Here is a 15395-nt window from a genome sequence, read left to right as displayed (position 1 = left end):
CTTTCTTTCTTTATTTATTTTATTTTGTTTCTACTTACAACAAAATACTTATTGTTGTTTTTTTCTTTTGTTTTCTGCATTATTTATTTTCTTTTGTTTTTTGGTTTATTTTTTAATTGTTTTTGCTTTTAGTTTTAGGAAAATTATAAACTTTCTGTTAGTGCCATTAGTTTTCAAATTTGAAAACACATTTTTGTTTTTTTGTTCTTGCTTTATTTATTTTATTTTGTTTTTACTTACAATAAAATACTTATTGTTGCTATTTTTAATTATTACGAGGGCCGAACCATAAGACATTAAAGCATTTCAAATGAACTCTGAAAAAGTTGAAAGTTGGCATGGTATCATAAATTGACCCACATAGCATGTGTATGTACAAAACGGACAATGGTATCATATTCGTCAGTTACAAAGTTGGCATGGTATCATCATAATAGTTGCGGGAGAAAGTCTTCACTTTTTCTTCGCTTGTGTCATTTGCTTATTGCGCCGTAACCATGGATAATCTTCATCGTTTATCAGGATGCTGGGGTCAGCCTTGACTTTGAAGGGAGGAATTTCATGAAACTTTTCATAATCTTCAGACATGTCTGTCTTGTCCTCCACTCCCACGATGTCCCTTTTTCCTGAAAGAACTATGTGGCGCTTTGGCTCATCGTATGATGTATTCGCTTCCTTATCTTTTCTCTTTCTCGGTCTGATAGACATGTCCTTCACATAGATAACCTGTGCCACATCATTGGCTAGGACGAACGGTTCGTCAGTGTACCCAAGATTTTTCAGATCCACTATTGTCATTCCGTACTGTGGGTCTACCTGTACCCCGCCTCCTGACAGATTGACCCATTTGCACTTAAACAAAGGGACCTTAAAATCATGTCCATAGTCAAGTTCCCATATGTCCATTATGTAACCATAATATGTGTCCTTTCCCCTCTCGGTTGTTGCATCAAAGCGGACACCGCTGTTTTGGTTGGTGCTCTTTTGATCTTGGTCAATCATGTAAAATATATTCCCGTTTATCTCGTATGCTTTCCAAATAAATACAGTCAAAGATGGTCCCCTGGACAACAAGTACAGCTCATCACAAACAGTGTTGTCACCTCTGATACGTGCTTCCAACCAACTGCTAAAAGTCTTGATGTGTTCACATGTAATCCAGTCGTCGCACTGCTCCGGCTGTTTGAGCGCAGACTGTTCTTGTGTTCATCGACATACGGGGTCACCAAGGTAGAGTTCTGTAGAACTGTGTAGTGTGCTTGAGACCAAGAATATCCGTCCCTACATATTATTGAGTCCCTTCCAAGCGTGCCTTTTCCAGTCAGTCTCCCCTCATACCGCGATTTAGGGAGACCTATCTTCTTAAGGCCAGGAATGAAGTCAACACAAAACCCGATGACATCCTCTGTTTGATGGCCCATGGAGATGCTTCCTTCTGGCCTAGCGCGGTTACGGACATATTTCTTTAGGACTCCCATGAACCTCTCAAAGGGGTACATATTGTGTAGAAATATGGGGCCCAGAATGACAATCTCGTCAACTAGATGAACTAGGATGTGCGTCATGATATTGAAGAAGGATGGTGGGAACACCAGCTCGAAACTGACAAGACATTGCACCACATCACTCCTTAGCCTTGGTATGATTTCTAGATCGATCACCTTCTGAGAGATTGCATTGAGGAATGCACATAGCTTCACAATGGCTAATCGGATGTTTTCCAGTAGAAGCCCCCTCAATGCAACCGGAAGCAGTTGCGTCATAATCACGTGGCAGTCACGAGACTTTAGGTTCTAAAACTTTTTCTCTGCCATATTTATTATTCCTTTTATATTAGACGAGAAGCCAGTCGGGACCTTCATACTAAGCAGGCATTCAAAGAAGATTTCCTTCTCTTCTTTGGTAAGAGCATAGCTGGCAGGACCTTCATACTACTTTGGAGGCATGCCGTCTTTTTCGTGCAAACGTTGTAGGTCCTCCCGTGCCTCAGCTGTATCTTTTGTCTTCCCATACACGCCCAAGAAGCCTAGCAGATTCACGCAAAGGTTCTTCGTCACGTGCATCATATCGATTGAAGAGCGGACCTCTAGGTCTTTCCAGTAGGGTAGTGTTGGGGAACGTAGTAGAAATTCAAAATTTTCCTACGTGTCACCAAGATCTATCTATGGAGAGACCAGCAACGAGTAGAAGGGGAGGAGAGTTTGCATCTACATACCCTTGTAGATCGCTAAGCGGAAGCATTCAAGTGAACGGGGTTGATGGAGTCGTACTCGTCGTGATTCAGATCACCGATGATCAAGTGCCGAACGGACGGCACCTCCGCGTTCAACACACGTACAGCCCGGTGACGTCTCCCACGCCTTGATCCAGCAAGGAGAGAGGGAGAGGATGAGGAAGACTCCATCCAACAGCAGCACAACAGCGTGGTGGTGGTGGAGGAGCGTGGCAATCCCGCAGGGCTTCGCCAAGCACCATGGGAGAGGAGGAGTAGGGAGAGAGGTAGGGCTGCACCAAGAGGGAGAGAACTCATGTGTATGGCAGCCCCAAACCTCATCTATATATAGGGGGAAGGGGGGGCTGCGCCCCCTTTAGGGTTTCCCACCCCCAAGGGGTGCGGCCAGCCCTAGATGGCAAAGGGGGTGGCGGCCAAGAGGGGAGAGAAGAGGGAGGCGCACCAATATGGGCCTTAAGGCCCATCTGGACTAGGGTTTGCCCCCTCCCACTCTCCCTTGCGCCTTGCACCCTTGTGGGGGGCGCACCAGCCCTCCTAGGGGCTGGTCCCCTCCCACACTTGGCCCACGCAACCTTCTGGGGCAGGTGGCCCCACTTGGTGGACCCCCGGGACCCTCCCGGTGGTCCCGGTACAATACCGATATCGCCCGAAACTTTTCCGGTGACCAAAACAGGACTTCCCATATATAAATCTTTACCTCCGGACCATTCCGGAACTCCTCGTGACGTCCGGGATCTCATCCGGGACTCCGAACAACATTCAGTAACCACATACAAGCTTCCTTTATAACCCTAGCGTCATCGAACCTTAAGTGTGTAGACCCTACGGGTTCGGGAGACATGCAGACATGACCGAGACGTTCTCCGGTCAATAACCAACAGCGGGATCTGGATACCCATGTTGGCTCCCACATGTTCCACGATGATCTCATCGGATGAACCACGATGTCAAGGACTCAATCGATCCCGTATACAATTCCCTTTGTCTAGCGGTATTTTACTTGCCCGAGATTCGATCGTCGGTATACCGATACCTTGTTCAATCTCGTTACCGGCAAGTCACTTTACTCGTTCCATAACACATCATCCCGTGATCAACTCCTTGGTCACATTGCGCATATGATGATGTTCTACCGAGTGGGCCCAGAGATACCTCTCCGTTTACACGGAGTGACAAATCCCAGTCTCGATCCGCATAAAACAATAGATACTTTCGGAGATACCTGTAGTGCACCTTTATAGTCACCCAGTTACGTTGTGACGTTTGATACACCCAAAGCACTCCTACGGTATCCAGGAGTTACACGATCTCATGGTCAAAGGAAGAGATACTTGACATTGGCAAAGCTCTAGCAAACGAACTACACGATCTTTTGTGCTAGGCTTAGGATTGGGTCTTGTCCATCACATCATTCTCCTAATGATGTGATCCCGTTATCAACGACATCCAATGTCCATAGCCAGGAAACCATGACTATCTGTTGATCACAACGAGCTAGTCAACTAGAGGCTCACTAGGGACATATTGTGGTCTATGTATTCACACGTGTATTACGATTTCCGGATAATACAGTTATAGCATGAATAAAAGACAATTATCATGAACAAGGAAATATAATAATAACTTATTTATTATTGCCTCTAGAGCATATTTCCAACAGTCTCCCACTTGCACTAGAGTCAATAATCTAGTTCACATCACCATGTGATTAACACTGACAGGTCACATCACCATGTGACTAATACCCAAGAGTTTACTAGAATCAGTAGTCTAGTTCACATCACTATGTGATTAATACTCAATGAGTTTTAGGTTTGATCATGTTGCTTGTGAGAGAGGTTTTAGTCAACGGGTCCGAACCTTTCAGATCCGTGTGTGTTTTACAAATCTCTATGTCATCTCCTAGATGTAGCTACCACGTTCTATTTGGAGCCATTCCAAATAACTGTTCCACTTGGAGCTATTCTAAATTGTTGCTCCATTATACGTATCCGGTATCTCTACTTAGAGCTATCCGGATAGGTGTTAAGCTTGCATCGTCGTAACTCTTTATGTCGAACTCTTTATCACCTCCATAACCGAGAAAATTCCTTAGTTCACTAGTTACTAAGGATAACTTTGACCGATATACTGTGATCCATTCTTGGATCACTCTTGTACCCCTTGACTGACTCATGGCAAGGCACACTTCAGGTGCGGCACACAGCATAGCATACTGTAGAGCCTACGTCTAAAGCATAGGAGACGACCTTCATCCTTTCTCTCTTTTCTGCCGAGATCGAGCTTTAAGTCTTAACTTCGTACCTTACAACTCAGACAAGAACTTCTTCTTTGACTGATCCATCTTGAACACCTTCAAGATCATGTTAAGTTATGTGCTCATTTGAAAGTATTATTAAGCATTTTGATCTATCCTTATAGATCTTGATGCTCAATGTTCAAGTAGCTTAATCCAGGTTTTCTATTGAAAAACACCTTTCAAATAACCCTATATGCTTTCTAGAAATTCTACATCATTTCTGATCAACAATATGTCAACGACATATACTCATCAGAAATTCTATAGTGCTCCCACTCACTTCTTTGGAAATACAAGTTTCTCATAAACTTTGTATAAACCCAAAATCTTTGATCATCATCAAAGCATACATTCCAACTCCGAGATGCTCACTCCAGTCCTTAGAAGGATCGCTGGAGCTAGCATACCTTTTAGCATCCTTAGGATCGACAAAAACTTTCTGATTGTATTACCTACAATCTTTTCTCACGAAAACTGGTAAGGAAACTCGTTTTGATATCCATCTGCCAGATTTCATAAATACAGCTAATGCTAACATGAATCCGACGGACTTTAAGCATCGCTACGGATGAGAAAATCTCATCGTAGTCAACTCCTTGAACTTGTGAAAAACTTTTCGCCACAAGTCGAGCTTCATGGACGGTGACATTACCATCCACGTCCGTCTTCTTCTTAAAGATCCATTTATCTTAATGGCTTGCCGATCATCGGGCAAGTCTACCAAAGTCCATGGATCCGTTCTCGGATTTTATGGCCTCGAGCCATTTATCGGAATCCGGGCCCACCATCGCTTCTCCATAGCTCGTAGGTTCATTGTTGTCTAGCAACATGACCTTCAAGACAGGATTACGTACCACTCTGAAGTAGTACGTATCCTTGTCATCCCACGAGGTTTGGTAGTGACTTGATCCGAAGTTTCATGATCAATATCATAAGCTTCCACTTCAATTGGTGTAGGTGCCACAGGGACAACTTCCTGTGCCCTGCCACACACTAGTTGAAGAGACGGTTCAATAACCTCATCAAGTCTCCACCATCCTCCCACTCAACTCTTTTGAGAGAAACCTTTCCTCGAGAAAGGACCCGATTCAAGAAACAATCCATATTGCTTTCGGATCTGAATTAGGAGGTATACCCAACTGTTTTGGGTGTCCTATGAAGATGCATTTTATCCGCTTTGGGTTCGAGCTTATCAATCCTGAAACTTTTTCACATAAGCGTCGCAGCCCCAAACATTTAAGAAACGACAACTTAGGTTTCTCTAAACCATAATTCATACGGTGTCATCTCAACGGAATTACGTGGTGCCCTATTTAAAGTGAATGTGGTTGTCTCTAATGCCTAACCCATGAACGATAGTGGTAATTCGATAAGAGACATCATGGTACGCACCATATCCAATAGGGTGCAACTATGATGTTCGGACACACCATCACACTATGGTGTTCCAGGCGGTATTAATTGCGAAACAATTTCCACAATGTCTTAATTGTGTGCCAAAACTCGTAACTCAGATATTCATCTCTATGATCATATCATAGACATTTTATCCTCTTGTCACAATGATCTTATACTTCACTCTGAAATTATTTGAACCATTCAATAATTCAGACTTGTGTTTCATCAAGTAAATATTCTCAACATCTACTCGAATCATCTGTGAAGTAAGAACATAACGATATTCACTGCATGCCTCAGCACTCATTGGACTGCACACATCAAAATGTGTTACTTCCAATAAGTTGCTATCTTGTTCTATCTTACTGAAAAACGAGGCTTTTCAGTCATCTTGCCCATGTGGTATGATTTGCATATCTCAAGTGATTCATAATCAAGTGAGTCCAAACGATCCATCTGCATGGAGTTTCTTCATGCGTATACACCAATAGACATGGTTCGCATGTCTCAAACTTTTCTAAAACGAGTGAGTCCAAAGATCCATCAACATGGAGCTTCTTCATGCGTTTTATACCATTATGACTTACTTGGCAGTGCCACAAGTAAGTGGTACTATCATTACTATCTTATATCTTTTGGCATGAAAATGTGTATCCCTACGATCAAAATTCAATAAACCTTTCCTTTAGGTGCAAGAGCACTTATTCAGGTTTAATACTAATCTTGATGGTAGAGGGAGCGTGCGATGTTAGATCACATCAAACTTGGAAACACTTCCAACACGTATCGTCAGCTCACCTTTAGCTAGTCTCCGTTTTATTCCGTAGCTTTTATTTCGAGTTACTAACACTTAGCAACCGAACCGGTATCTAATACCCTGGTGCTACTAGGAGTACTAGTAAAGTACACATTAACATAATGTATATCCAATATACTTCTATCGACCTTGCCAGCCTTCTCATCTACCAAGTATCTAGGGTAATCTTGCTCCAGTGGTTGTTCCCCTTATTACAGAAGCACTTAGTCTCGGGTTTGGGTTCAACCTCGGGTTTCTTCATTGGTGAAGCAGCTGATTTGCCGTTTCATGAAGTATCCCTTCTTGCCCTTGCCCTTCTTGAAACTAGTGGTTTTACTAACCATCAACGATTGATGCTCCCTTTTGATTTCTACTTTCGCGGAGTCAAACATCGCGAATATCTCAAGGATCATCATATATGTCCTTGATATATTATAGTTCATCACGAAGCTCTAGCAGCTTGGTGGCAATGACTTTGGAGAAACATCACTATCAAGTGATTGTTGCACTCAGACAATCTGAGCACAAGCTCAACGATTGAGCTTTTCTCCCTTAGATTGCAGGCTAAGAAAATCGTCGGAGGTCTCATACCTCTTGACGTGGGCACGAGCCTGAAATCCCAATTTCATCCCTCGAAACATCTCATATGTTCCGCGACATTTCGAAAAACGTCTTTGGTGCCTCAACTCTAAACCGTTTAACTGAACTATCATGTAGTTATCAAAACGTGTATGTCCGATGTTCGCAACATCCACAAACGACGTTTGGGGTTCAGCACACTGAGTAGTGCATTAAGGACATAAGCTTTCTACTGATCGCATAATCGCTACTGTCAACTTTCAACTATATTTTCTCTAGGAACATATCTAAAACAGTAGAACTAAAGCGCGAGCTACGACATAATTTGCAAAAAGGTCTTTTGACTATGTTCAAGATAATTAAGTTCATCTTATGAACTCCCACTCAGATAGACATCCCTCTGGTCATCTAAGTGATTACATGATCCGAGTCAACTAGGCCGTGTCCGATCATCACGTGAGACGGACTAGTCATCATCAGTGAACATCTTCATGTTGATCGTATCTGCTATACGACTCATGCTCGACCTTTCGGTCTCCGTGTTCCGAGGCCATGTCTGTACATGCTAGGCTCGTCAAGTTAACCCTAAGTGTTTTCGCTGTGTAAAACTGTCTTACACCCGTTGTATGTGAACGTAAGAATCCATCACACCCGATCATCACGTGGTGCTTAGAAGCGACGAACTGTAGCAACGGTGCACAGTTAGGGGAGAACACTTCTTGAAATTTTGTAAGGGATCATCTTATTTACTACCGTCGTTCTAAGCAAACAAGATGCATAAACATGATAAACATCACATGCAATCAAATAGAGTAGTGACATGATATGGCCAATATCATATAGCTCCTTTGATCTTCATCTTCGGGGCTCCATGATCATCTTGTCACCGGCATGACACCATGATCTCCATCATCATGATCTCCATCATCGTGTCTTCATGAAGTTGTCACGCCAATGACTACTTATACTTCTATGACTAACGCGTTTAGCAATAAAGTAAAGTAGTTTACATGGCGTTCTTCAATGACACGCAGGTCATACAATAAATAAAGACAACTCCTATGGCTCCTGCCGGTTGTCATACTCATCGGCATGCAAGTCGTGATTCCTATTACAAGAACATGATCAATCTCATACATCACATATCATTCACCACATTCTTGTTGGCCATATCACATCCCAAAGCATACCCTGCAAAAACAAGTTAGACGTCCTCTAATTGTTGTTGCATGTTTTACGTGGCTGCTATGGGTTTCTAGCAAGAACGTTTCTTACCTACGCAAGACCACAACGTGATATGCCAATTGCTATTTACCCTTCATAAGGACCCTTTTCATCGAATCCGTTCCGACTAAAGTGGGAGAGACTGGCACCCGCTAGCCACCTTATGCACCAAGTGCATGTCAATCGATGGAACCTGTCTCACGTAAGAGTACGTGTAAGGTCGGTCCGGGCCGCTTCATCCCACAATACCGTCGAAACAAGATTGGACTAGTAACGGTAAGCATATTGAACAAAATCAACGCCCACAACTACTTTGTGTTCTACTCGTGCAAAGAATCTACGCAATAGACCTAGCTCATGATGCCACTGTTGGGGAACGTAGCAGAAATTCAAAATTTTCCTACGTGTCACAAAGATCTATCTATGGAGAAACCAGCAACGAGTAGAAGGGGAGGAGAGTTTGCATCTACATACCCTTGTAGATCGCTAAGCGGAAGCGTTCAAGTGAACGGGGTTGATGGAGTCGTACTCGTCGTGATTCAGATCACCGATGATCAAGTGCCGAACGGACGGCACCTCCGCGTTCAACACACGTACAGCCCGGTGACGTCTCCCACGCCTTGATCCAGCAAGGAGAGAGGGAGAGGATGAGGAAGACTCCATCCAACAGCAGCACAACGGCGTGGTGGTGGTGGAGGAGCGTGGCAATCCCGCAGGGCTTCGCCAAGCACCATGGGAGAGGAGGAGTAGGGAGAGAGGTAGGGCTGCACCAAGAGGGAGAGAACTCATGTGTATGGCAGCCCCAAACCTCATCTATATATAGGGGGAAGGGGGGGCTGCGCCCCCTTTAGGGTTTCCCACCCCCAAGGGGTGCGGCCAGCCCTAGATGGCAAAGGGGGTGGCGGCCAAGAGGGGAGAGAAGAGGGAGGCGCACCAATATGGGCCTTAAGGCCCATCTGGACTAGGGTTTGCCCCCTCCCACTCTCCCTTGCGCCTTGCACCCTTGTGGGGGGCGCACCAGCCCTCCTAGGGGCTGGTCCCCTCCCACACTTGGCCCACGCAACCTTCTGGGGCAGGTGGCCCCACTTGGTGGACCCCCGGGACCCTCCCGGTGGTCCCGGTACAATACCGATATCGCCCGAAACTTTTCCGGTGACCAAAACAGGACTTCCCATATATAAATCTTTACCTCCGGACCATTCCGGAACTCCTCGTGACGTCCGGGATCTCATCCGGGACTCCGAACAACATTCAGTAACCACATACAAGCTTCCTTTATAACCCTAGCGTCATCGAACCTTAAGTGTGTAGACCCTACGGGTTCGGGAGACATGCAGACATGACCGAGACGTTCTCCGGTCAATAACCAACAGCGGGATCTGGATACCCATGTTGGCTCCCACATGTTCCACGATGATCTCATCGGATGAACCACGATGTCAAGGACTCAATCGATCCCGTATACAATTCCCTTTGTCTAGCGGTATTTTACTTGCCCGAGATTCGATCGTCGGTATACCGATACCTTGTTCAATCTCGTTACCGGCAAGTCACTTTACTCGTTCCATAACACATCATCCCGTGATCAACTCCTTGGTCACATTGCGCATATGATGATGTTCTACCGAGTGGGCCCAGAGATACCTCTCCGTTTACACGGAGTGACAAATCCCAGTCTCGATCCGCATAAAACAATAGATACTTTCGGAGATACCTGTAGTGCACCTTTATAGTCACCCAGTTACGTTGTGACGTTTGATACACCCAAAGCACTCCTACGGTATCCAGGAGTTACACGATCTCATGGTCAAAGGAAGAGATACTTGACATTGGCAAAGCTCTAGCAAACGAACTACACGATCTTTTGTGCTAGGCTTAGGATTGGGTCTTGTCCATCACATCATTCTCCTAATGATGTGATCCCGTTATCAACGACATCCAATGTCCATAGCCAGGAAACCATGACTATCTGTTGATCACAACGAGCTAGTCAACTAGAGGCTCACTAGGGACATATTGTGGTCTATGTATTCACACGTGTATTACGATTTCCGGATAATACAGTTATAGCATGAATAAAAGACAATTATCATGAACAAGGAAATATAATAATAACTTATTTATTATTGCCTCTAGAGCATATTTCCAACAGGTAGGTCCCAAAATATAGATTTCTTCTTCCACATGGGTGCGTGTCCCCCAGCGTCACTCGGAACAGCTAGTGCGCCGGGACCCTTTCCAAAGATTACGTGTAAATCATTGACCATAGCAAGTACGTGATCACCGGTACGCATGGCGGGCTTCTTCCGGTGATCTGCCTCGCCTTTGAAATGCTTGCCTTTCTTTCGACATTGATGGTTGGTCGGAAGAAATCAACGATGGCCCAGGTACACATTCTTCCTGCAGCTTGCCAGGTATATACTATCGGTGTCAAGTAAACAGTGCGTGCATGCGTGGTATCCCTTGTTTGTCTGTCCTGAAAGGTTACTAAGAGCGGTCCAATCGTTGATGGTCATGAACAGCAACGCCTTTAGGTTAAATTCCTCCTGTTTGTGCTCATCCCACGTACGTACATCGTTTCCATTCCACAGCTGTAAAAGTTCTTCAACTAATGGCCTTAGGTACACATCAATGTCGTTGCCGGGTTGCTTAGGGACTTGGATGAGAACTGGCATCATAATGAACTTCCGCTTCATGCACATCCAAGGAGGAAGGTTATACATACATAGAGTCACGGGCCAGGTGTTGTGATTGCTGCTCTGCTCCCCGAAAGGATTAATGCCATCCGCGCTTAAAGCAAACCATACGTTCCTTGGCTCACTTGCAAACTCATCCCAGTACTTTCTCTCGATTTTTCTCCACTGTGACCCGTCAGCGGGTGCTCTCAACTTCCCGTCTTTCTTACGGTCCTCACTGTGCCATCGCATCAACTTGGCATGCTCTCTGTTTCTGAATAGACGTTTCAATCGTGGTATTATAGGAGCATACCACATCACCTTCGCAGGAACCCTCTTCCTGGGGGGCTCGCCATCAACATCACCAGGGTCATCTCGTCTGATCTTATACCGTAATGCACCGCATACCGGGCATGCGTTCAGATCCTTGTACGCACCGCGGAAGAGGATGCAGTCATTAGGGCATGCATGTATCTTCTGCACCTCCAATCCTAGAGGGCATACGACCTTCTTTGCTGCGTATGTACTGTCGGGCAATTCGTTATCCTTTGGAAGCTTCTTCTTCAATATTTTCAGTAGCTTCTCAAATCATTTGTCAGGCACAACATTCTCTGCCTTCCACTGCAGCAATTCTAGTACGGTACCGAGCTTTGTGTTGTCATCTTCGCAATTGGGGTACAACCCTTTTTTGTGGTCCTCTAACATGCAATTGAACTTTAGCTTCTCCTTTTGACTTTCGCATTGCGTCCTTGCATCGACAATGACCCGACGGAGATCATCATCATCGGGCACATCGTCTGGTTCCTCTTGATCTTCAGCAGCTTCGCCCGTTGCAGCATCATCGTGCACATCGTCTGGTTCCTCTTGATCTTCAGTAGCATCACCATATTCAGGGGGCACATAGTTGTCATTGTACTCTTCTTCTTCGCCGTCTTCCATCATAACCCCTATTTCTCCGTGCCTCGTCCAAACATTATAGTGTGGCATGAAACCCTTGTAAAGCAGGTGGGTGTGGAGGATTTTCCGGTCAGAGTAAGACTTCATATTCCCACATATAGGGCATGGACAACACATAAAACCATTCTGCTTGTTTGCCTCAGCCACTTCGAGAAAATCATGCACGCCCTTAATGTACTCGGAGGTGTGTCTTGAACCGTACATCCATTGCCGGTTCATCTGCGTGCATTATATATAATTAAGTGTGTCAAAAATCATTACAGAACATCATGAATAGATAATTAAGTGATCAAATTAATAGAAGTTCATCATCACATTAAAACCAAAGTACATACATAGTTCTCATCTAACAACATAAAGCTCTGCAGAGCATCTAAATTAATTAAACCATACACTGAAACTATGTAAAACATTTCAATGCGAAAACAAATGCGATCATAATCGCAACCAATGTAACAACTGATCCAACGGCATAATGATACCAAGCCTCGGTATGAATTGCATATTTTCTAATCTTTCTAATATTCAAGCGCATTGCATCCATCTTGATCTTGTGATCATCGATGACATCCGCAACATGCAACTCCAATATCATCTCCTCCTCCTCAATTTTTCTAAGTTTTTCCTTCAACAAATTGTTTTCTTCTTCAACTAAATTTAACCTCTCGACAATAGGGTCGGTTGGAATTTCCGGTTCAACAACCTCCTAGATAAATAAAATCTATGTCATGTTGGTCGGCATAATTGACATAAACAATAAATGAACCAATAGTTATGAAAAGATAATATATACCACATCTGAATCATAGAAAGGACGAGGGCCGACGGGGGCGGATACCAAAACCATCGCACTATATAAGATGCAATAATAAAAGTAAGAAAATTATACAAGTATCTATATAAATATACAAGTAAGATTTTTTTTCCTTTCAGAAAGAAGATAAGAACAAGAGGCTCACCACGGTGGTGTCGGCGACGAGATCGGCGCGAGCGATCGACGGTGGTGAAGACGGGGACGGGACGTGACGAACCGCTAAACCTAGACAAATATTGAGGAAAATGAAGCTTGGAGGTCGAGCTTGGAGAGGAGAAAGCTTAAGTAGTGTGGCTCAGGCATTCCATCGAACACCTCGTGTGCATAGGAGGTGAGCTAGAGCACCACAAAGCTCTCCCCTCGCCGGCCACGAAAAACAGAGCACTGGGAGTGCTCTGCTCGCGGGCGAGGGGTAGATATAGGCAACTAATTGGTCCCGGTTCGTGCCACGAACCGGGACTAAAGGACAGCCTTTGGTCCCGGTTCACTCCACCAACCGGGACCACTGGTGGTGGGCCAGGAGCGAGGCGCATTGGTCCCGGTTCGTCCCACCAACCGGAACCAATAGGTCCAGCCGAACCGGGACCAATGGCCCACGTGGCCCGGCCGGCCCCCGGGGCTCACGAACCGGGTCCAATGCCCCCATTGGTCTCGGTTCTGGATTGAACCGGGACTAATGGGCTGACCCGGCCTGGACCATTGCCCCCTTTTCTACTAGTGTGATTATGCCATTGATATGAGTAAATGTGAGACCTAAATGTTATTGTGAATATGGTTAGTTCATGATCTTTGCTGAAAACTTGAATGTTGACTTTACGTAGTTGCAACAACAAGATCAAACAGAGTTTGTAAAAGTTTTTCTTTATCACTTTCAGTTTGTCAACTGACTTGCTTGAGGACAAGCAATGGGTTAAGCTTGGGGGAGCTGATATGTCTCCAACGTATCTACTTTTCAAAACTCTTTTGCCCTTGTTTTGGACTCTAATTTGAATGATTTGAATGGAACTAACCCGGACTGACGTTGTTTTCAGCAGAGCTGCCATGGTGTTATTTTTGTGCAGAAATAAAAGTTCTCGGAATGACCTGAAACTTCACGGAGATAACTTTTGGAATAAATAAAAAATATTGGCAAAAGAATCAACCGAAGGGGACCCACACCCTATCCACAAGGTTGGGGGCGCGCCCTACCCCCTAGGCACGCCCCCTGTCTTGTGGGACCCCCGGACCTCCACCGACCTCGACTCCAACTCCATATATTCACGTTCGGGGAGAAAAAAATCAAAGAGAAGGATTCATCATGTTTTACGATACGGAGCCGCCGCCAAGCCCTATTTTTCCTTGGGAGGGCAGATCTGGAGTTCGTTCGGGGCTCTGGAGGGGAATCCATCGCCATCGTCATCATCAACCATCCTCCATCACCAATTTCATGATGCTCACCTCCGTGCGTGAGTAATCCCATTGTAGGCTTGCTGGACGATGATGGGTTGGATGATATTTACCATGTAATCGAGTTAGTTTTGTTAGGGTTTGATCCCTAGTATCCATTATGTTCTAAGGTTGATGTTGCTATGACTTTGCCATGCTTAATGCCTGTCACTAGGGCCCGAGTGCCATGATTTCAGATCTGAACCTATTATGTTTTCATGAATATATGTGAGTTCTTGATCCTATCTTGCAAGTTATAGTCACGTACTACGTGTTATGATCCGGCAACCCCGGAGTGACAATAATCGGGACACTTTCCGGTGATGACCGTAGTTTGAGGAGTTCATGTATTCACTAAGTGCTAATGCTTTGGTCTGGTACTCTATTAAAAGGAGGCCTTAATATCCCTTAGTTTCCATTAGGACCCCGCTGCCACGGGAGGGTAGGACAAAAGATGTCATGCAAGTTCTTTTTCATAAGCACGTATGATTATATTCGGAATGCATGCCTACATTATATTGATGAATTGGAGCTAGTTCTGTGTCACTCTAGGTTATAACTGTTGCATGATGAATGACATCCGACATAATTATCCATCATTGATTCATTGCCTATGAGCTCGTTTCATATTAATCTTTGCTTGTTACTTCTCCGTTGTCACTGTTACGATTGCTACAAAACTGCTACTGTTACTTTTGCCACCGTTACCATTATTTTCATACTACTTTGCTAATAAATACTTTGCTGCAGATATTAATTCTTTCAGGTGTGCTTGAATTGACAACTCAGCTGCTAATACTTGAGAATATTCTTTGGCTCCCCTTGTGTCGAATCAATAAATTTGGATTCAATATTCTACCCCCGAAAACTGTTGCGACCCCCTATACTTCTGGGTTATCACTTATTAACCTAGTGCCCAGTGCCAGTTGCTATTTTCCCCTTGTTTTTACCTTTATAGAAAATCAATACCAAACGGAGTTCAAATGGAACAAACT

The sequence above is a fragment of the Triticum dicoccoides genome, chromosome 4B (assembly GCF_002162155.2).
Source record: "Triticum dicoccoides isolate Atlit2015 ecotype Zavitan chromosome 4B, WEW_v2.0, whole genome shotgun sequence".
In the NCBI taxonomy this organism is placed as follows: Eukaryota; Viridiplantae; Streptophyta; class Magnoliopsida; order Poales; family Poaceae; genus Triticum; species Triticum dicoccoides.
The sequence above is the reverse complement of the archived record's forward strand: the minus strand, read 5'-3'. Positions refer to the sequence as shown.